Source organism: Cetorhinus maximus, chromosome 11 (assembly GCF_964194155.1).
Source record: "Cetorhinus maximus chromosome 11, sCetMax3.hap1.1, whole genome shotgun sequence".
Taxonomy (NCBI): Eukaryota; Metazoa; Chordata; class Chondrichthyes; order Lamniformes; family Cetorhinidae; genus Cetorhinus; species Cetorhinus maximus.
Window position 1 is genome coordinate 124,686,922 of NC_135889.1, and position 22,229 is coordinate 124,709,150.

General features: G+C 46.4%; 1 protein-coding gene across 1 annotated transcript in view; it reads left to right on the plus strand.

Moving 5' to 3' along the window:
- The window catches only part of LOC144686897 (protein lifeguard 3-like), a 59,315-nt gene that overhangs the window by 8,109 nt on the left and 28,977 nt on the right, over nucleotides 1–22,229 (plus strand). The window lies entirely within an intron of this gene.

The window sequence follows — 22,229 nt, forward strand, 5'->3', positions numbered from 1 at the left end:
AATTGTTAGTTAAACAGGTGATGGGCATTAATTATCCCATCTAAACAGAATAAAAAGGTACAGCTGGAACTCTTTGTGGGGAAGCTGCTGGGAAGTCAGTAGCACTGAGGAGTTGTCTTGGAAATAAACCAGCTTTAACCAAGAGACCAGCCTGGATTAATTCTTCCAGCACAGCCCCTTTATTGTGAGGAACAGCGGGAGCTGAGATTCTGTACTCGAGCCTCTGGAACAGGCCTCGACCATGTGACTTTGTGCCTGCCCTGTTGAGATTGCTGCAACTCGGCCAAGACTGATGACTCAGCCCTTCACTGGGCCTTACGATAACTCTGTGTTTGAAACTAGTCTTTATTTGACGCGAGCACTTTCAGGATCAAATAGTTTCCTCATCTGATGTGACGCTCCAAAGGATGATCAAGTATTTTCATTTCTGTGATGGATTTACACTGTAACGATGTTTTTTTTTTTGAAATTGTGTAAACCCTAACATTTACCATGTGCATATAGAAGTAATTCTTGAACATACTCATTTCGAGGACTGAAATCAAAAACAAACTCCAGCTGTGCTCTCATTCTGTGAGCTCTCCACATTGTAATCCAACACACAGCAGCTAAACGGAATCATACTGCACAGGAGGAGACCATTCAATCCATTGCATCTGTGCTGACCCTTTGATAGAGCTATACAATTAGTCTCATCCTCTATCCTTACCCCCATAGCCCTGCAAACTTCTCCCTTTCAAATATTTATTTAGTTCTGTTTTGAAAGTTCCTATTGGATCTGCTTCTTTCCCTTTCCCTTTCAGGCAGCACATTCCAGATCACCGCTACTGCAGCCATTTATCCCTCTCCTTTGTGAGAACCCACAAGCTGCAAGATGGTTCTCCCCCACCCCCCACAACAGATTCTCAATGCTAACAGACCAGGGTAGACTGAATCCTGCAGGTTTAAGGGTTTCTGAGATGCCGCACCATCCCAAGCTCTGTTTCCCTGGGAATTGGAATTAATATGGGTTTTCTGCCTTCTCCATCTGGAGCAGTACTGCAGTGTTATAGTGGGGGGCAACCAGCTCCACACTGCAGTCCTGTAAGGGGGTTGGTGTAGAATCGGCTCCACACTGCAGTCCTGTCCGGGGGTGGGGGGGGGGAGGAGAGAGGGGGGTGGGGGGGGAGGAGAGAGAGAGGTTGGGGGGGGGGGGGGGGGAGAGAGAGAGGGGGGGGGGGAGAGAGAGAGAGAGAGAGAGAGAGAGAGGGGGGGGGGAGAGAGAGAGAGAGAGAGAGGGGGGGGGAGAGAGAGTGGGGGGGGGGAGAGAGAGAGGGGGGGGGAGAGAGAGTGGGGGGTGGGGGGGGGTGAGTGGAGTGGTGTAGAATCGGCTCCACACTGCAGTCCTATTGTGGGGGGGTGGTGTAGAATTGGCTCCACACCACAGTACTGTTAGGGGGGGGTAGGGGGAGTTTGGGTGAGGGGGGTGGTGTAGAATTGGCTCCACACTGCAGTCCACGTTAAAATCTACTGGTGCATTGTCTGCCCAGCGGGACAATTTTTTTTAACAGAGGTTACAGATTGTGTTTGAGTACAATTCTGCTGCTGCTGATGGTCTACAGCGCCTCATGGATGCCCAGTCTTGAGCTGCTAGATCTGTTCAAAATCTATCCCATTTAGCACGGTGATAGTGCCACACAACACGATGGAGGGTATCCTCAATGTGAAGGCGGGACTTCGTCTCCATAACGACTGTTATTTTTCTTATAGTTGGCGAAATACAAAAAAATCATGTCCACTGTGCCTCTTGATGGCCTAAACCCACATTGAGATTCAGAGAGTAACCCTACAACAAGTGTAATAAATCCATTCAGAAGGGTTCTTGTAATGATCTTTCCTGCAATGGAAAGCAGGGAAATGTCTCTGTCACTTCCACTGTTGGATTTATCCCCTTTCTTGAAGATTGTCACAGTCTTGGTGTCCCTGAGATCATTTGGGACTTCCTCTTCGTTGCAGATCTGCAGGATAAGGGTGTGGAGCTGGAATGTTAGCTCCTCTCCTCCATGCTTAAAGCTTTCAAGAGGGATTCCATCACCTCCCGCTGCTGTGTTGTTCTTCATTTGTGTGATGGCTTTCATCATCTCTATAGGCGTTGGTGGAGTTCCCAGCTCGTCTCTAATTGGGCGTTGGGAGATGGAGTTGAAAACGCTCTTCAATAGCAGAGGCAATGCTACACATTTTTAATAATTTTTTAGAAAAAGGTGTCGTGCCAGAGGACTGGCGAATATAATTACTATATTTAAGAAGAGAGACAGAACATGTCCAGGGAATAAGAGACCAGTCGATTTAACATCAGTAGTAGGAAAAATAATGGAATTGCGACTAAAGGAGAGAATAGAAGAACATATAGAAATGTAACAATGAATACTCAGCATGGATCTCAAAAGGGAAAATCTTGCGTGACCAAACTTACTGAATTTTTTGAGGAGGCAACAGAGAGAATAGACAGGGGTAATGTAGTAGATGTAATTTATCTGGATTTTCAAAAGGCCTTTGATAAAGTGCCCCCATAATAGACGAATGAATAAGATCAGAGAACGTGGAATCTGGGGATGAGTGGCAGAATAAATTTAAAAACACACAAAATTCTGGAAATACTCAGCAGGTCAAGCAGCACCTGTGATGAAAGGTCATCTTGACCTGAAATGTTAACTGTTTCTCTCTGGAGATGCTGTCCTGACCTGCTGAGCTTTTGCAGAATTTTCTATTTTTATTTCAGATTTCCAGCAAACACCATATTTTGCTTTTATTTACAGAATGGCTTCTCGATAGAAAGCAGAGAGTTTTAAAAAAAAAGGGAGATATCAGCGTTGGTTGTGGGTTTGCAGATGGCTTATGCACCCTCCCTTATCACAGCCTCTCCCATATTACAGCCTCTCCCATATTATAGCCTCTCCCATATCACAGCCTCTCCCATATCACAGCCTCTCCCATATCACAGCCTCTCCCATATCACAGCCTCTCCCATATCACAGCCTCTCCCATATTACAGCCTCTCCCATATTACAGCCTCTCCCATATTACAGCCTCTCCCACAGTGAGTAAATCAGCCGGTACATGTGATGGCAGATTGTTGGCTTGTGCAGCTGCCCTCTCTTTATGTCTCTCTTGCCATTCTCTCCCTGTGGCTGTCCTTGTTAATTGGAAGGTCTTGACACCATGTTTGGTGATGAATTGCCATTTTGGTCGCAATTGTGCATTTTTTTTTCTCATCTGTTGATGTTCGAGCAGACCCACTTTGAGACTGACTTTGAAATGTCTATATTTGGATAATTCACGTCCTCCATTATAACTACTCTATAATCTTCCACATCTCTAATTTCCTTGTAACTTTGTTCCTCTATATCTTTCCCATTAGTTGGTGGCTGAAAGACTAGTGTCATGGTACCTCTAAAGTTTAGTAGCTTGAACCAAATTGATTTTGTCCTTGACCTCTCTGGGACATCCTCTTCCTCCAGCACCGCAATGTTCTCCTTTAATCAATACCGCCACCTCTCCTCCTTTTCTTCCTTTCCTGAACACCTGTTATCCAGGAACATTTAACACTCAGTCCGGCCCTTCTTTGAGCCAGGCCTCCATTATTGTCACAAAATCATGTTTCCGTGTGACTATCTGCATCTCACCAATCTTATTTACCACACCCCACACCATTCACCTACATGCACAATAACACTAATTTAGGCCTTATTACATTCCCTCTTGCTCTACCCCACCCAATACCCATTCCCTATTCTAGTGCTGTCCGAATTATCTGTGCATCTTGGTATAAATATTAACTCCTGGTTCCCACGCCCTTGCCAAGTTAGTGTAAACCCTCCTAAACAGTACGAGCAAACCGTCCCTGGTGTAACCCCTCAGGCATGTACAGGTCCCATCTGTCCCAGGACTGGTCCCGATCTCCCAGGAATCCAAAACCTTCCCTCCTTCACCAACACGACAGTTATGCATTCATCTGTTTTATCCTCTTATTTCTATTCTTACTTGTGCGTGGTACTGGGAGTAATCCTGAGACTATTATCTTTGGAGGTTCTGGTTGCTACTTTCTTTTCTAACTCCCTAAGCTCTGCCTGCAGGACCTCATCCCTCATTCTGCCTATGTCATTGTTACCAATGTGGATCACGACCACCAGCTGTTCAGCCTCCTCCCTTGGCACTCTGCAGCCGCTCAGTTACATCCTTGACCCCGGCACAGGGGAGGCTACCCACCATCCTGGATTCACATCTGTGGCTGTTCTCATTGGAGGAGAGCTCTCATTTGGGATTGGACATTCCAAGGGTTTGGCTCATTGAGTCCAGGGCAAGTGAAGGGGACAGACACCTCCGATTATCTGGAATGGAGAGAGTACTTAATGTAGCCAAACAGAATGGGTAGTGTAGGGCCTGAATTACCAGAGTAATAATCTAGAGACCGTGAGTTCGAATCTCACCAGGGTGCTTGAGAATCTGAATACTGTTTAAAGGAAAAAACCTGGAAATAAAAAGCCGGCTTCAGCGAAAAATGCCTATGAAGCTGATGGATTGTCATTAAAAACTCTTTTAGGGAGTGAGATCTGCCATACTTACTCAGTCTGGGTTTCTACGTGACTCCAGACCCTCACTGACTCAGATGAATCTTAACCGCCCTCTGAAGTGAACTAACATGTCACTCGGTTGTATTAAATCTCTAATAAAGCATTGCCACTGGGCAGTACACGGCAGCTTTGCCAGCAACGCCTACATCTCAGGAATGCATTTCAAGAAGTTTAGACATGCATAGCTTTAGAGGTAGAAGTTTGAATTTAGCGTCAAGCCTTAAAAAGCATTTGAAAATGTTGGAGGCCAAGATTACACATTATCTTCAGAGTTCTGAAAATCAGTCTCTGAATGGAGTTTGGCGTCAACATTTCAAATGATCCATTTAGAGCTCTGTACAGAGTTGGTATGATTCACGGAGATGCCTGTGACATTAAATAGTTGACATTAAAGCTTTTTAATGATTCACCTGCTCTTGAAAAACCAGTTTGGCAATTGAACAGTGGGAGCTTCAGAGCCCAAGGCCTAGGGGCATTTGGAGGCATATCTGGTTATAGTTGGATGAAGGAAGTGGGAGATTCACAGCACCAGGGTTGGAGAAGCTCAGATGCTGTAGGACTGCAGCAGGTTACAGAGATGGGGAGGGAACGAAGCTGTGGAGAGAGTGATCACAAGCATTTTAAAATCAAGGCATTTCTGTACTGGGAGCCAGTGCAGGTCAGAGAGCACAGGTGATGGGTGAACGGGACTTGGAGTTCGGATAAGCTCTCCACTGCTGGGGCTTTTCCTCACCAATGTCTGGGCCAATAACTCCCATTATCGCTAGATCATGAGACTTTATCATGGGATGAGGGTGTCGCTGGCCCATCCCTAGTTGCCCCTTGAGAAGGTGGTGGTGAGCTGCCTTCTTGAACCACTGCAGTCCATGTGGTATAGGTACACCCACAGTGCTGTTAGGAACGCAGGATGGTAGAAAGCCAACAAGATGGGTTTTCATCTTTTCCTGTTATTCCTATGATCAAACTGTCTTGTGCTCTAGTCAATCACCAAATCCAGTTCTGGTCACTCAGGCCTGAGAGGCAGATGTACAAATCTGATTTCCAGTTTGAGAGGCCTGAGATATGAGAGAAGGTTGGAGAGACACGGACTCCTCAACCTTGAAAGGAGGCAATGGAGAGGTGATTTTAAGGAGGGAGATAGTAATGGGAATGGAAGAGGGAAATCTGACAATATTTTAAATTCCATTACAAGGACAGGTTAAGGAGACACTGGCTAATGTCGGTCTGATGACAGGAAATTCTTCACAGTAATTAACCCATTTGAAGCAGAGTTCTGATGGATCATTCCAGGTGAGATCAGCCAAGAAGTATTTGGAAAACCCCAATGGCAAGAACATAAGAACCCAATGAGGCCATTCAACCCCTCGAGCCTGTTCCGTTATTTGTGGCCAATCTGCGACCCAAGTCCATATACCCACCTTTTTCCACATATCCCTTACATTTAGTTAACAAAAAACTATCAATCTCAGATTTAAAATTAACCCAAAATCTGACCAATTGACCCTTTTGCAAAGAGAATTTCAAACTTCTAGCGCCCTTTGTGTCAAGATCTTTTTCCTAATTTCACTCCTGAAAAGCCTGGCTCTAATTTTTTGACTCTCCCCCTGGTCCTAGATTCCCCAATCAGTGGAAATAGTTTCTCTCTATCTACCCTAATGTTCCCCCTGGTCCTAGTCTCCGCAATCAGTGGAAATAGTTTCTCTCCATCTACCCTACTGTTCCCCCTGGTCCTAGATTCCCCAATCAGCAGAAATAGTTTCTCTCTATCTACCCTACTGTTCCCCCTGGTCCTAGATTCCCCAATCAGTGGAAATAGTTTCTCTCTATCTACCCTACTGTTCCCCCTGGTCCTAGATTCCCCAATCAGCGGAAATAGTTTCTCTCTATCTACCCTACTGTTCCCCCTGGTCCTAGACTCCGCAATCAGTGGAAATAGTTTCTCTCTATCTACCCTACTGTTCCCCCTGGTCCTAGACTCTGCAATTAGTGGAAATGGTTTCTCTCTATCTACCCTACTGTTCCCCCTGGTCCTAGATTCCCCAATCAGTGGAAATAGTTTCTCTCTATCTACCCTACTGTTCCCCCTGGTCCTAGACTCTGCAATCAGTGGAAATGGTTTCTCTCTATCTACCCTACTGTTCCCCCTGGTTCTAGATTCCCCAATCAGTGGAAATAGTTTCTCTCTATCTACCCTACTGTTCCCCCTGGTCCTAGACTCCCCAATCAGTGGAAATAGTTTCTCTCTATCTACCCTACTGTTCCCCCTGGTCCTAGACTCTGCAATCAGTGGAAATGGTTTCTCTCTATCTACCCTACTGTTCCCCCTGGTTCTAGACTCCCCAATCAGTGGAAATAGTTTCTCTCTATCTACCCTACTGTTCCCCCTGGTCCTAGACTCTGCAATCAGTGGAAATGGTTTCTCTCTATCTACCCTACTGTTCCCCCTGGTTCTAGACTCCCCAATCAGTGGAAATAGTTTCTCTCTATCTACCATACTGTTCCCCCAGTTGAAAATTTCAATCAAATCACCTTAATCTGCTAAATTCCATGAATACAACTCTAGTTTATATAATTTATCCTTGTCATTTAACCTTTGGGTGGCATGATTGAAAAATTTGCAGATGACACGAAAATTGGCCATGTAGTTGACAGTGAAGAGGATGGATCGCTGTTGTCTCCAGAATGATATCAATGGTTTGGTTGAGTGGACGGAGAAGTGGCAAATGGAATTCAATCCGGGAAAGTGTGAGGTAATGCATTTGGGGAGGGCAAACAAAGCAAGGGAATACTCAATAAACGGGAAGTTACTGAGGGGGGTTGAGGAAGTGAGAGACCTTGGAGTGTATGTCCACAGGCCCCTGAAGGTGGCAGGACAGGTGGACAAGGTGCTCAAGAAAGCAAATGGAATGCTTTCCTTTATTGGGTAAGGTATTGAATACAAAAGCAGGGATGTAATGATGGAACTGTATAAAACGCTGGTTAGGCCACAGCAGGAATTTTGTGTACAGTTCTGGTGACCACATTACAGGAAGGACATAACTGCTCTGAAGAGATACAGAGGAGGTTTACAAGAATGTTATCAGGGCTTGAAAGTTGCAGCTAGGAGGAGAGATTGGATCGGCTGGGGTTGTTGTTCTTTCCACAGAGGAGTCTAAGTGGTGACCTAATTGATGTGTACAAAATCATGAGGGACCAAGATAGGGTAGATAGGAGAGACTCATTTCCCCTAGCTGAGGGGTCAGTTACCAAGGGGCATAGATTTAAGGTAAAAGCAAAATATTGTGAATGCTGGAAATCTGAAATAAAAGCAGAATGCTGGGAAAACTGAATGGGTCTTGCAGCATCTGTGGAGAGAGAAACAGTTAATGTTTCGAGTCCTTATGACTGTTCTTCAGAACGGTGAACAGCTAGATTTATGGTGATTAGGAGAAGGATTAGAGGGGACATCAGGAAAAACTTTTTCACCCAGAGGGTGGTGGGCGTCTAGAATTCACTGCTTGAATCGGTGGTTGAGGCTTATTTAAAAGGAACCTGGATCTGCATCTGAAATGCTGTAACCTGCAAGGCTATGGACCAGGTGTTGGGAAATGGGATTAAAATGAGCGTCTAGTTTCTTTTTTTATTTTTTTTGGCTGGCACAGACATGATGGGCTGAAAGGCCTCTTTCTGCACCGTAACTTTTCTATGGTTCTGCACCTGCCTCCCTCCGAGGCCAATACATCCTTCTTAAGGTGTGGCCTCCAGAACTGCTCACTGTAACTCCAGGTGTGGTCTCCAGAACTGCTCACGGTAACTCCAGGTGTGGCCTCCAGAACTGCTCACGGTAGCTCCAGGTGTGGCCTCCAGAACTGCTCACGGTAGCTCCAGGTGTGGCCTCCAGAACTGCTCACGGTAGCTCCAGGTGTGGCCTCCAGAACTGCTCACGGTAACTCCAGGTGTGGCCTCCAGAACTGCTCACGGTAACTCCAGGTGTGGCCTCCAGAACTGCTCACGGTAACTCCAGGTGTGGCCTCCAGAACTGCTCACGGTAACTCCAGGTGTGGTCCCCAGAACTGCTCACGGTAACTCCAGGTGTGGCCTCCAGAACTGCTCACGGTAACTCCAGGTGTGGCCTCCAGAACTGCTCACGGTAGCTCCAGGTGTGGCCTCCAGAACTGCTCACGGTAACTTCCGAATGGGTGAGTTAATGTTAAACGATCTCCTTCAAGCTGTAGCCTTGTAACTCAACTAGTGCCTGAGGTCAAAGGCAGAGAGAGCATAGTGGAATCGAGAGGGAGTTGAAGGACATATAGGAACAGGAGGAGGCCATTCAGCCCAGCGAGCCTGTTCTGCCATCCAGTTAAATCATGGATGATTTCTTTCTTACCTTCCCCCATCCCGCCTTGGCTCCGTCACACTTCATCATCTTACCAAACAAAAGGACTATCAGTTTCACTTCTGAAATATTCAAATGACCCCCAGTCTCGACAGCTGCTTTGGGGGAGAGAGAGTTTCAGATTTCCACTCCCTGTTTTGATGTGAAGTGCTTCCTGACATCACCCCTAAATGGCCCAGCTCGAATTTTAAGATGATACCCTCTTGCTCTGGCTCACCCCCACCTGATCAATAGTTTCAATCCATTTACCCGACAATCATCTTTAACAGTTCAACTGGATTGTTCTTTAATCTTTGAAGCTCAAGGCACAAGCCTAGTCTATCCAACCTGCCATCGTAATTTAACCCTTTTTAACCCCGGTGTTATTCTGGTGAATCTGGTGCACCCCCTCCCTGAGGTGCGGGGCCCAGAACTGAACCCAGTTACTCCAGATGGAATCTGATCAAAGGCTCTGTACAACTGAAGCATCACTTCCCTCCGTATTCCAAAGCCATTGAGATAAAAATCAACATTCCATCAGCCTTTTGAATGATTTCTGTTCCTGCTCACATGATGTCTATACTTGGAGCCCTGAATCTCTCTGCTCCTCCACAAGTCCCAGCTTCTCACCATTCTGAAAATGCTCGGATCTATCATTATTAGTTCTGAAGTGGATGACCTCACACTTTCCTACATTGAACTCCATTTTTGCCCACACGCTTTAATTATTGAGGACAGGAAGGAAGAGCTCAGCAAAGTGGTCACGTTATCTTTGTTTGTTCTCATCAATGACCGCATTGAGTCGCGAAAATTCCTCCTGCTCACTGAGGGCGAGCGGGCAGTGGAGAGACGATGGGTACACTCAGGGAACACAAAGCCGCAAGGTTCTGGTGAGTTTCCTGCAGATACCCGTCCACGGGGATGTACTGGGGACGAGGAGATATAAATATGAAGATCAGGGAAACATCTAAAGAAAAAAGTAACGATAATGGGAGATTTTTAAACTCTCACGTAGACTGAGAAGCCGAATAGCTCAAGTAATAAAGACAATGAATTTCCAGAGTATTTTCAGGACAATTTTCTAGAACAATGTTTTAGAATGGACAAGGGAATACGCCTGGATTAGTTAACAATCCGATGCTAAGGGGAACACTTTACGAATGGCGACTATAATATGAAATAAGTATTGATGTCAGAGGGGATGGGGGGGGAGTGAGACATGTAAACCAGGTTTCAAGTTGAAACTCTTTCGAGTTATCAACAGTCACAGATTGCAACTCTTTCGAGTACAATCACAGTTCTTGGTTTCCGGGAGTGGGACATGAACCCACAACCCTCTGATTCAAAGGCGAGGGTGCTATGGACTGAGCCACAGCTGACACCTCTAGGTTTCAAGTTGAAGTGAGACCAACGAGGGATGGGAGATAAATTGATCGTAGTTAATTGGGCTGTTGTGTTAATAAAGCAGACCCACAAACACTGGGAAGCGTTCAGAGAACTGTTTGGTACGAAACAAATGCAGTGAACACCCCCCAAAAGACAAAAGGTCCACTTGTGTTGTTAAGCAACCACAGTTAAGAAGTGAGGTAGGAGACAGCATCAAACCTAAAAAAGAGGCTTTGACCAATTTAAGTAGAAGTAAAAATCCCAGTGGACCGGGAGAGTTAAAATCGAACAACACAGGAATATGAGGAAAGTGCTAACAAAGCAAACACCAAAAGTCTTTAACAAAAACAAAAAGTGCTGGAAAAACTCAGCAGCTCTGACAGCGTCTGTGGAGAGAAAGAGAGTAACATTTCGAGTCTGTCTGACTCGTCTTCAGAACTAAAGAGAAGTAAAAATGTGGTGAAATATATAGTGTTTAAGGGGGAGGGGGTGGGACAGGTGAAGCTGGATGGAAGACCAACGATAGGTGGAGGCAAAGGAGAGATTGCAAAAGGTGTCATAAACAAAAGGGGTGTTGATGGTGGTGATACTGGCTAAAGGAGGTGCTAATGGTGACATTAAGAGTAGAAAGCAGGATGAGCAAGTGACAGACGGCCCTAGTGGGGGTGGGGGGAGGGGATGGGTTGGGAGAAAAGATGGAAATAGGTTAAAAGGTGGGGATAAAATGATGAATGATATATATATATATATATATTATATATATATTTGAAAAGGGGGATCAAAAAGGGGTGAGGATGGAGGAGAGATCATGATCTGAAGTTGTTGAACTCAGTGTTAAGTCCGGAAGACTGTAAAGTGCCTAGTCGGAAGATGAGGTGCTGTTCCTCCAGTTTGCGTTGAGCTTCACTGGAACACTGCAGCAGGCCAAGGACGGACATGTGGGTATGAGAGCAGGGTGGAGTGTTGAAATGGCAAGCGACAGGGAAGTCTGGGTCATGCTTACGGACAGACCGAAGGTGTTCCACAAAGTGGTCACCCAGTCCGCATTTGGTCTCTCCAATGTAGAGGAAACCGCATTGGGAGCAGCGAATGCAGTAGACTAAATTGAGGGAAGTGCAAGTGAAATGCTGCTTCACTTGAAAGGAGCACTTGGGTCCTTGGACAGTGAGGAGGGGGGAAGTAAAGGGGCAGGTGTTACACCTTCAGCGGTTGCATGGGAAGGTGCCGTGGGAGGGAGTTGAGGTGTAGGGGGTGATGGAGGAGTGGACCAGGGTGTCCCGGAGGGAACGATCCCTGCGGAATGCCGCCAGGGGGGGTGAAGGGAAGATGTGTTTGGTGGTGGCATCATGCTGGAGTTGGCGGAAATGGCGGAGGATGATCCTTTGAATGCGGAGGCTGGTGGGGTGAAAAGTGAGGACAAGGGGGACCCTATCATGGTTCTGGAAGGGAGGGGAAGGTGTGAGGGCGGATGCACGGGAGATGGGCCGGACACGGTTGAGGGCCCTGTCAACCACCGTGGGTGGAAAACCTCGGTTAAGGAAGAAGGAGGACATGTCAGAGGAACTGTTTTTGAAGGTAGTATCATCAGAACAGATGCGACGGAGGCGAAGGAACTGAGAGAATGGGATGGCGTCCTTACAGGGAGCGGGGTGTGAGGAGCTGTAGTCGAGGTAGCTGTGTGAGTCGGTAGGCTTGTAATGAGTTCAACAACTTCAGATCATGAACTCTCTCCTCCATCCTCACCCCTTTTTGATCCCATTTTTTTCAAATATTTATTTTTTAATTTTTGTATATGTATATTTTTTCCACCTATTTCCATTATTATTATTTAAAAAATTTATTTCCATTCACTGTTTTATCCCCACCTTTTAGCCTATTTCCATCTTTTCTCCCACCCCATCTCCTTCCCCCACCCCCACTAGGGCCTCTGTCACTTGCTCATCCTGCTTTCTACCCTTAGTGTCACCATTAGCACCTCCTTTAGCCAGTTTCACCACCATCAACACCCCTTCCACCTTCTGTTTGTGACATCTTTCACAATCTCTCCTTTTCCTCCACCTATCACTGGTCTTCTATCCAGCTTCACCTGTCCCACCCCCCCTTAAACAATATATATCTCACCAATTTCTACTCTTTAGTTCTGAAGAAGAGTCATTTGGACTCGAAACGTTAACTCTGTCTCCACAGATGCTGTCAGACCTGCTGAGTTTTTCCAGCAATTTTTGTTTTTGTTTCAGATTTCCAGCATCCGCAGTATTTTGCTTTTAACCAAAAGTCTTTATCAATATTGTTACAGATGAGGTGAAGAGAGATCTACTGAAATACCTGTTCCCTTTTCAGCTGCCTGCAATAACCAGTAACCTTTTGAGGGGGAGATGTATATGGTTTTTAACCCCCGAGTGTTGGACAATTTGAGTCACCAGCAGTAAGCTTTTCATGGTTTTAACTAAAGAGGCTGGTTTATTTACTCACTCAGCCTGAAATCTAATGCTACCACACTCACACAAACATGCTCAAGAAAAGTACAGTTGGAGAGAATATGCACTATTACAAGTTATAAGCAAAAAGAATATTTCATAATTCATGTGGTTGTCTTTGGAAAAACATTGTCACTCCTGAAGGGTAGTTTAGGATTCGCTTGAAAGGATTGGCTTTCTGCAGGTCACAATGTTAGTCGTCTCGTTCCCAGGAGGTCCGTTTGCTGTATTGGTGGATCTGAAAAGGAACAGGCGGGGAGATGTTATGACGTTACAGCCCCTGGTTCTTTTTGAGGCATAAAGGTCGCTACCTTTCCTGCTGCTGCCGTCTGTTATCTTCTGCAGTCAGTATTTTAAAGATTACCAAAGGACAAACATGGCTGCCCACACCATGTGTGTCCTCACAATGACAGTTCCTCTTCCAAATATGGTGGTGGCGTTGTGTTGATTAGCCACATTCTGCTTTATTGTTTTAAGGCACTCATTCTGAGGTGGGGGGTTGTTAAGACGATAACCTTTTTTTTAAAAAAAAGACCCATTCAGTTTAGGAATTCCTCTTGATGATCTCGGTGTGTGTAGCTAACGCCTTTTCATCTGGGATGTGCCCTTTTGTCTCTGTTGTCTCGTTTTTCAATACTCAGCCAGGTCGTCTATCCTTCGGCGGCCGTCTTTGCAGCACATTGGCTTTCCTTTCCAAAATGGCCAATTTCAAAGCCTCCATGTTGAATAAAGTTCATATCTTGAGGGTTAGGAATATATGATGGGTCTTTGCTGGGCATAACAATGTGTGATGAGAAAGAGAGTGGAAATGGGTAATGTGGGCCCATTTAAAGGCAGATGCAAGCAAGACTAATGGATAATATAACAACAGACTGGTGAGTGTAAACTTTGTGTTTGTAACTTTGTACAAGGTGGCCTAAGAATACATTAAGGGGAGCAACTTAATGCAATTAATCTAAATAAAAGAAAGGAAGTGGAGAAAATAACAGGACCTAAGATAGAGAAACTACCAAGACCAGATGGCTTCCACCCCAGAATATTAAAATAAATAGGTGAGGACAATTGCAGGTGTATTAGTCATAATTTTCCAAAACTCTCTGGATTCCAGAATTTGGATTCCAAAATTGAAAACCTGACTCCATTATTTCAGAAGCGATAGAAATCATTGGGTAACTACCAACCTGTCTTTTTAACAATAATTATGGGGGATGTCGATCATCAGAGACGTATTGACTGAGAACTTGGCCAAGTTTTTGCTGATTTACAAGAGTTCATGTGGATTTATGAAGGGTCATGTCTAACTAATCTAACTGAATTTTTGGAGGTCACTAGCATGGTGACCTCTTACTCTTCTAAATTATAGGTTAGGCTTGTATCCACTGGAGTTTAGAAGAGTAAGAGGCAACTTAATTGAAACCTTTAAGATCCTGAGGGGTCTTGACAGGGTGGATGTGGAGAGGACGTTTCCTCTTGTGGGAGAATCTAGAACTCGGGGTCACTGTTTAAAAATAGGGGGTCGCTCATTTAAGACAGAGATGAGGAGAAATTTTTTCTCAGAGGCTTGTGAGTCTTTGGAACTCTCTTCCTCAAAAGGCGGTGGAAGCAGAGTATTTGAATATTTTTAAGGCAGAGCTAGATAGATTCTTGATTAACAAGGGGGTGAAAGGTTATCAGGGGTCGGCGGGAATGTGGAATTGAGGTTACAATCAGATCAGCCATGATCTTATTGAATGGCGGAGCAGGCTCGAGGGGCCGAGTGCCTAATCCTGCCCCTAATTCGTATGTTCGTACAGTGGGCAGTGACATCCCTGAACTTCCAGAGGGTATTTGATAAGATTCCACACAAGAGGTAATGAGCAATACGAAAACTTATGGAATTAGAGATAACTAATTAGTTAGGAGGTAGGGGAGAGAGAGAGAGAGAGTGGCCATGAAGAGAATGTTTTGCAATAGGTGGAATGTGAGCAGTAGTGTTCCCCGCTTTCTGTACTTTTTACCATATATATTAGCGACTTGGATGAAGAAACAAAGGGCGGGATTTTACTGTTGGTGAGTGGGGGCGGGGCCCGCTCGCTGACGCATAAAATGATGTGCAGTGACATCAGGCGGAACTCCCGGCGTCATCCCGCCCCATTTAAATTTTCAGGAAGGCGGGGGCGCAGCGAAATCAGCTGCACGCCCGCCGACCTGTCAATTGGCAATTGAGGCCATTGACAGATCAATTAAAGTACTTAAAGGACCTGCCCGTCCAGCCTTAAGGTTGGCGGGGAGGCCGGGAGCCCTGGCGGGAAGTAGAAAATACATGAAACCTCATCCCCGGGCGGGATGAGGCTTCATGCTGGGTTTTAAAAATTTTAATAAAGTTTTTTTTGGAAATTATGAACATGTCCCAACTCATGTGACATTGTCTCATGAGGGGACATGTAAGGGAAATTTTTTTTTCTATTTTTAATATTTCTGAAAGTTGAGGCAATCTCCTTGAGACTGCACTTAGCCTCAGGGAGATGAGTGCGCTATTTCCTGCGCATGCACGAAAGAGCGCACTCGCGATTTTAGGCATCCCCCCGCCCGCACAGGGGGCGGATAGTGCTTCCCTGTGGACATCACGCTGGGCGGGCCTTAATTGGCCCGCCCATGTAAAATGGCGCCGCGCCTCTGATCGGAAGCACGCCCGTCCATCAACTTCCCCTCCCGACAGGGGGAAAATTCAGCCCAAAGTTTTATATCTTAAGTTGACACAAAGCTAACAGGCACGTTAAGCTGATTGGTTTGGAGCAAGATCTTAACATAAGGAATAGGAGCAGGAGCAGACCATTCGGCCCCTCGAGTTTGCTCCACCATTCAATATGATCCACGGACCAAAAATCTGCCTAAACCAGCCTTAAAATGTATTCAACGATGGAACATCCACAACCCCCTGGGGCAGAGAAGGCCAAAGATTGACATCCCTTTGAATGAAGTGATTTCCCCTCATCCCAGTGCTAAATGATCAGCCCCTTATCCTGAGTCTGTGCCCTGATGTTCTAGATTCTCCAGCCAGCAGGAACAACCTCCGTGTCTACCTTGTAAGGTCCTTTCAGAATCTTATATGTTTCAACGAGAATACTTCTCATTCTTCCAAACTCCAGAGAAAATAGACCCAATTTACTCAACCCCTCATCAAAGGACAGCTCCCCTCATCCTAAAAAATGTGTCCCTCTGGTTACTGATACTCCTGCCACTGGAAACAGTTTCTCTTTATTTACTCCATCAAAACCCTTCACGATTTTGAACCCCTCTCTTAAATCCCCCCCTCAACCTTCTCTGAGGAGAACAACCCTCATTTCTTAAGTAGGGAACGGACCCTCTGGAAATTAAGGAGGGAAGGAACAATGTGTTTGGTGGCGAGATGAAATAGGTGATAAAAGCTGGCCAGTGTGGAGGCTGCTGAGGGTGGAAGGTCAGGACAAGGTTGTTGGTTGATTTTTAAAATTCTCATCCTCGTTTTCAAATCCCTCCATGGTCTCGCCCCCCTCCCTATCTCTGTAATCTCCTCCAACCCCACAACCCTCCCAGATCTTTGCGCTCCTCTAATTCTGACCTCTTGAATACCTCTGGATTCCTTCGCTCCACCATTAGCAGCCGTGCCTTCAGCTGCCTGACCCCCAAGCTCTGGAATCCCCTTCCGAAACCTCCCCCTTCACCAAACTTTGGGCATCTGATGTAATAGCTCCTTATGTAGCTCGGTGTCATCTTTTGTTTGACACTGTTCCTGTGGAGCACCCTGGGACTTTTCATTACGTTAAAGGCGTTATATAAACATGAAGTTGTTGTTGGTTAAGAAAAGTGAGTGAGGTAGAGACCTGGGAATCGAGGATTCTACTGATCATCTTGGAGTGGAATCCTGGACTGAGCGCCCCTGGTGTGGAAAGTGAAATTGTTGAAGCAATAATTGTGGAAAAATTGAAGGAATGGGGTGGAGTCTTTACAGGAATTCGGGTGGGCGGAAGTGAGCGGCTTAACTTTATTTGCTAACAGGGTGTGGACTCACTGGCACGGCTGACATTTATTGTCCATCCCTAATCGCCTTGAGAAATTTGAAACAACTGAGTAGCTTGTTAGGCTACGTGAGAGAACAGGTGGTGTGGGACTGGAGTCACATATAGGCCCAGGCCAGGTAAAGGCAACAGGTTTCTTTCTCAAAAGGATTTTAATGAACCAGTTGGGTTTTTAACAACAATCTGACAGCTTTGTGGTCACTTTTTTTTTTACAGAGACCAGCTTTTCTTCTTAAGAAAAATAATTCAAACTCTCAAACTGCTGCACTGGGATTTAAACTCCTGTCGACTGGATTATTGGTCCAGTAACAAAACCAGATGTTTAAGGAAAGTCTATCAGGAGCAATGAAGAGAGAGAGAGAGAGAAACCTCAGTAAGAAGCAGGGGAGGAGGCTGATTTGGATCACGTGATAACATCGCCCTCCCTAGAAGACCATTTGGCCCATTGTGCCTGTGCTGGCTCTTTGAAAGAGCATTGGAGGTGGTTCAGAGGAGGTTTACTAGATTGATACCTGGAACGAGTGGGTTGTCTTATGAGGAAAGGTTGGACAGACTGGGCTTGTTTCCACTGGAGTTTAGAAGAGTAAGGGGTGATTTGATTGAAGTATACAAGATCCTGAATGGTCTTGACAAGGTGGATGTGGAAAGGATGTTTCCTCCTGTGGGTGAGTCCAGAACTAGGGGGCACTGTTTTAAAATTAGGGGTCGCCCTTTTAGGACAGAGATGAGGAGAATTTTTTTCTCTCAGAGGGTTGTGTGACTTTGGAACTCTCTGCCTCAGAAGGTGGTGGAGGCAGGGTCAGTGAATATTTTTAAGGCAGAGTTAGATAGATTCTTGTTAGGCAAGGGAATCAAAGGTTATCAGGGGGTAGATGGGAATGTGGAAATCGACACACAAACAGATCAGCCATGATCTTATTAACTGGTGGAGCAGACTAGATGGGCCGAATGGTCCACTCCTGTTCCTATTTCTTATGTTCTTGTGTTCAATCCAGTTGATCCTCCTCTCTGCCCTTTCCCCATAGCTCTGTATTTTTTTAACTTCAAGTGTATATAATTGCCCTTTTGAAAGTTTCTATTGAATTTGCCTCCACTGCCCTTTCAGACAGCGCGTTCCAGATCACAACTCGCTGCAAACGGATGTTTCCTCTTGTTGCTTCTGGTTCTTTAGCCAATTATCTTATATTCTTATCTGTGTCCTCTGGTTATTGACCCTCCTGCCAGTGCAAAAGGCGTGGACCTGGCCCTCAGTCTCTGCTGAGGCATGAATCTCGCCACTGCCAGAATTTTCTAGTACAGGCCTGAAGGGCTGAATGGCTGCCTTCTGGGCTGTCATATTCTATTTAAAAGTGAAGGGTGTGTGGGAACTGGAGTGATAGTTGCTGGAATTCTGCAGATCAGAATGAGAACAGGAAGCAGCATGGAGAAAGCTATCGATGTTGGAGAAGCTTCAGATAAGTGACTCGTGTTCCTGAGTTTCCCCCTCTATGTTGCTGTTGTATCTGCTTAGACTGTGCAGTGAAAAGAAGGTTAGAGAGAGAGATCGCTGCTCTCGAATAAATAGGGAGCAGGATCATATGAAACTGATGGGCTGAATGGCCAGTCTCTGGGCTGTAATTTCTAAGTGAATGTAAGTTGTTTTTGGGATGTCTCCTCCGACACGTCATTGTACGTGAGAGAGGCAGGAAGCAGCAGGGCTCAGAGTGAATGGCTGTTTTATATTGTAAAACATGGTATTTCTCAGAATTCACTGCCTGACTCACATTCCAATTCTTACAGAGAGAGAGAGAGAGATGCTCAGATCAGCAACCTCTGCTTCGCATCGGAGCAAAGTGTAGAGACCGCCCCCCTTCCCCCTCCCACCCTCTCGCCCCCACCCCTCTCCCCTGCCCTCCCCCTCCCCCGACCCCGCTCCCGCCCTCTCCCTCCCGCCCTTTCCTTCCCCCACCCCGCTCCCAGCCTCTCCCTCCCCCTTCCCCCCTCCCCCTCCCACCCTCTCCCTCCCCCTCCCCCCAGCCCCCTCCGCTCCCGCCCTCTCCCTCCCGCCCTTTCCTTCCCCCACCCCGCTCCCAGCCTCTCCCTCCCCCTTCCCCCTTCCCCCTTCCCCCTCCCACCCTCTCCCTCCCCCTCCCCCGACCCCGCTCCCGCCCTCTCCCTCCCGCCCTTTCCTTCCCCCCACCCCGCTCCCAGCCTCTCCCTCCCCCTTCCCCCTTCCCCCTCCCACCCTCTCCCTCCCCCTCCCCCCAGCCCCCTCCGCTCCCGCCCTCTCCCTCCCGCCCTTTCCTTCCCCCACCCCGCTCCCAGCCTCTCCCTCCCCCTTCCCCCTTCCCCCTCCCACCCTCTCCCTCCCCCTCCCCCGACCCCGCTCCCGCCCTCTCCCTCCCGCCCTTTCCTTCCCCCCACCCCGCTCCCAGCCTCTCCCCTCCCCCGACCCCACTCGCGCCCTCTCCCTCCCCCCACCCCGCTCCCGCCCTCTGGAGGGGAGCCTGTAGTTTCCCTCTTCTCTATGCAAATGTCTTGGTCAATCGGAGTCAACTTGCCAACCCTTTGGAAGATTTATCCAATTAATCCCACTCTTTCCCTTTAGCCTTAGAATTTTTTTTCCCTTCATATATTTATCTAATTCCTTTTTGAAAGTTTCTATTGAATCTGCTTCCATCGCCCTTTCAGGGAGCATCTTCCATTTCTTCCCTCACGCTCGCTCGCTCCGCTCCCGCTCTCCGCGCTCGCCCGCTCCCGCCCTCTGGGCTCACTCGCTCCCCCTCTTCCCGCCCTCCGCGCTCCCCCTCTTCCCGCCCTCCGCGCTCGCTCGCTCCCGCCCTCCGCGCTCGCTCGCTCCCGCCCTCCGCGCTCGCTCGCTCCCGCCCTCCGCGCTCGCTCGCTCCCGCCCTCCGGGCTCACTCACTCCCGCTCTCCTCGCCCGCTCCCGCTCTCCGAGCTCGCCCGCTCCCGCCCTCCGGGCTCGCTCGCTCCCGCCCTCTGGGCCCGCCCGCTCGCTCCCGCCCTCCGGGCCCGCCCGCCCACTCCCGCCCTCCGGGCTCGCCCGCCCGCTCGCTCCCACTCTCCCCGCTATCTGTGCTCGCTCTCACTTCCTGGCCACTCTGAGTCTGCAGCTGTTGCTTATACTGTTCATTTCCAAAACCTCAGCCCATGTTGTAAATGTTTCCACATGCTTGTTTTTATTTTTAAGCAGTGGGTTGAATTGAGTGGTTGCCAATGACCTAATGTTAAATAATTAGTTGATGTCAGAGATGGAGTAAAAGCTTCACAGGGTAAGTCTGTGACTCCTCACTAAATAATTCAGCAGAAATAGTGTGTGTTCATCTGTTTTCCTTCCTGTTTATCTCTCTCAAGTTTCATTTTGTCGATTGCTTCTCTTGCTCCACCCTCACTGCTCACATTTCGTCCCCTCCCCTCACTTCCAGTTTTCCCACGCTTGTCGATCAACAAACTACTTTTATATGGCATCTTTCAAATAGTAAAACATCCTCGTGCACTTCACAGGACTAATCAAACAAAAGTTTAATACCAAGTTATTGTAATTTATTGTAAGGTAGGAGGTGTGTCTGTGTGTATGTGGCTTAATTGAATTAAAGACAGCTGGTCTGAAGGCTTTGATGTATCAAGAAGAGAAGCTGTGTTTGAAATGTTAAATAGGTAAACATGGCTGAAGGTGAATGTGAGGTGTAAAGAGAAAATTTGCATTTGTAGATAAACCAGAGTAATTTGAATTTCAAAAGAGGTGGTGAAATGTTACACTCAGCCAGGAGAAGCCAAACAGTGTGTTTATTTTTCCCTAAGCTTACTGATAAAATTGGTACTATGAAAGATTTTTATTTTAAAAAAAGTAGAGTCGCAAAGACATATTGGGACGATGGGATTTACATTAAAAAGGGAGAAACCTGTGTGAAGATGAGGTTCTGTGTAAGAAAAAGGCATTCTAAGATCTGACAAGCGTGAAAAGCCTCAAGTTGCTGTCTACATGAACTGAAGTGAAGAAAACTCACTTTGAATGCGACTTAACGGTGTTACTTTGCCTGGGTCTTTTAACATCTATGTATTTTACTGTTGCCTCAATGGAGATGTAACTGGGAGTTAGATTAACTAGGGGAGCCAGGAGTTATCATACCTGTAATTAGTAATCCTATGTATGTGCTTAAAATCATTTTTTTTTATTAATAAAGGTTTAATTTAGCTTTATAAGAAACCAATAAGACTCGGTCTTATTACTACTGAATTCAAGGCATGTATCTCGAAATATATACAAGTTGTAAAATAGTTGTAGCAGTTGTTTCAAGTTTCCCTCTGGGATTTGAACAACTCAGCATTTACCATCCATAGTGCCCTAACACCAAGCAACATAAGATATCAGGTCAGGTGACCCAAAACTTGGTCAAAGAGGTCAGCTTTCAGGAGCATCTTAAAGTAGGAGAGAGAGACGGACAGGTTTGTAGAGGGAATTCGAGAGCTAGGGGCCCAGACAATGGGGGAGCAATGGCAATCAGGTTAGTCAAGTGGCCAGAATTGAAGGAGTGCAGAGATATCTTAGAGGGTTGTAGGGTTAGGAGAGGTTATAGAGATAGGGAGCAGTGAGCCTATGGAAGGATTTGAAAACAAGGATGAGAATTTAAAAATTGAGGTATTGCTTGACTGAGTCCATGTAGGTCTGCGAGCACAGGGTGATGGGTGAACAGTTAGGATACGGGGCAAGAGAGTCTGGGGATGAGCTGACGTTTGTGGAGGGTGGAGGATGGGAAGCCGGCCAGGAGACCATTGGAATAGCCAAGTCCAGAGGTAGAAAAGGCACAGATTCCTGATTAACTCTTGTTCTCCTGGAGATTTGTTTGTTTTTAGTGCTGTTTTCTCATTGGTTAATGTATCAGGTCATCCTGAACTGGTACAACTCTACATCAGTTTCCAACTGTTTCTCTCCTTGCGTTGATTCCAGTAAAATATCTTTTCCAGTTCATACGTAGATAATAGGTCCTTGTATATGAATTATGACACAACATACATTAAGTCGCAGGGTAAATTATCATGGGGAATATGTGGGGAATCATTCTCTGCAAACAGAAGGAATATGTTCAAGCCTGGCACCTTTTTGTTGAATTACCTGGAAGTGTGGGGAGCCTATGGTTTCCCTCTTTTCCATGCCAATGCCTCGATCAATCGGAGTTGACTTGCCAAACATTCAGCACTCTCTTCTCCTGTAGTACAAATTGTTGTGACTATTTGAAAATTGGTATTCTTTAGTTTGTCCTGATGAGTGCAGGATGAAAAGCTTAAGCAACATGTCTCCCTTTCCAGCAATATTCAAGTTCTGTATTACCAAGTGACTGCTTTTAATTATCATCAGCAGAGAAAA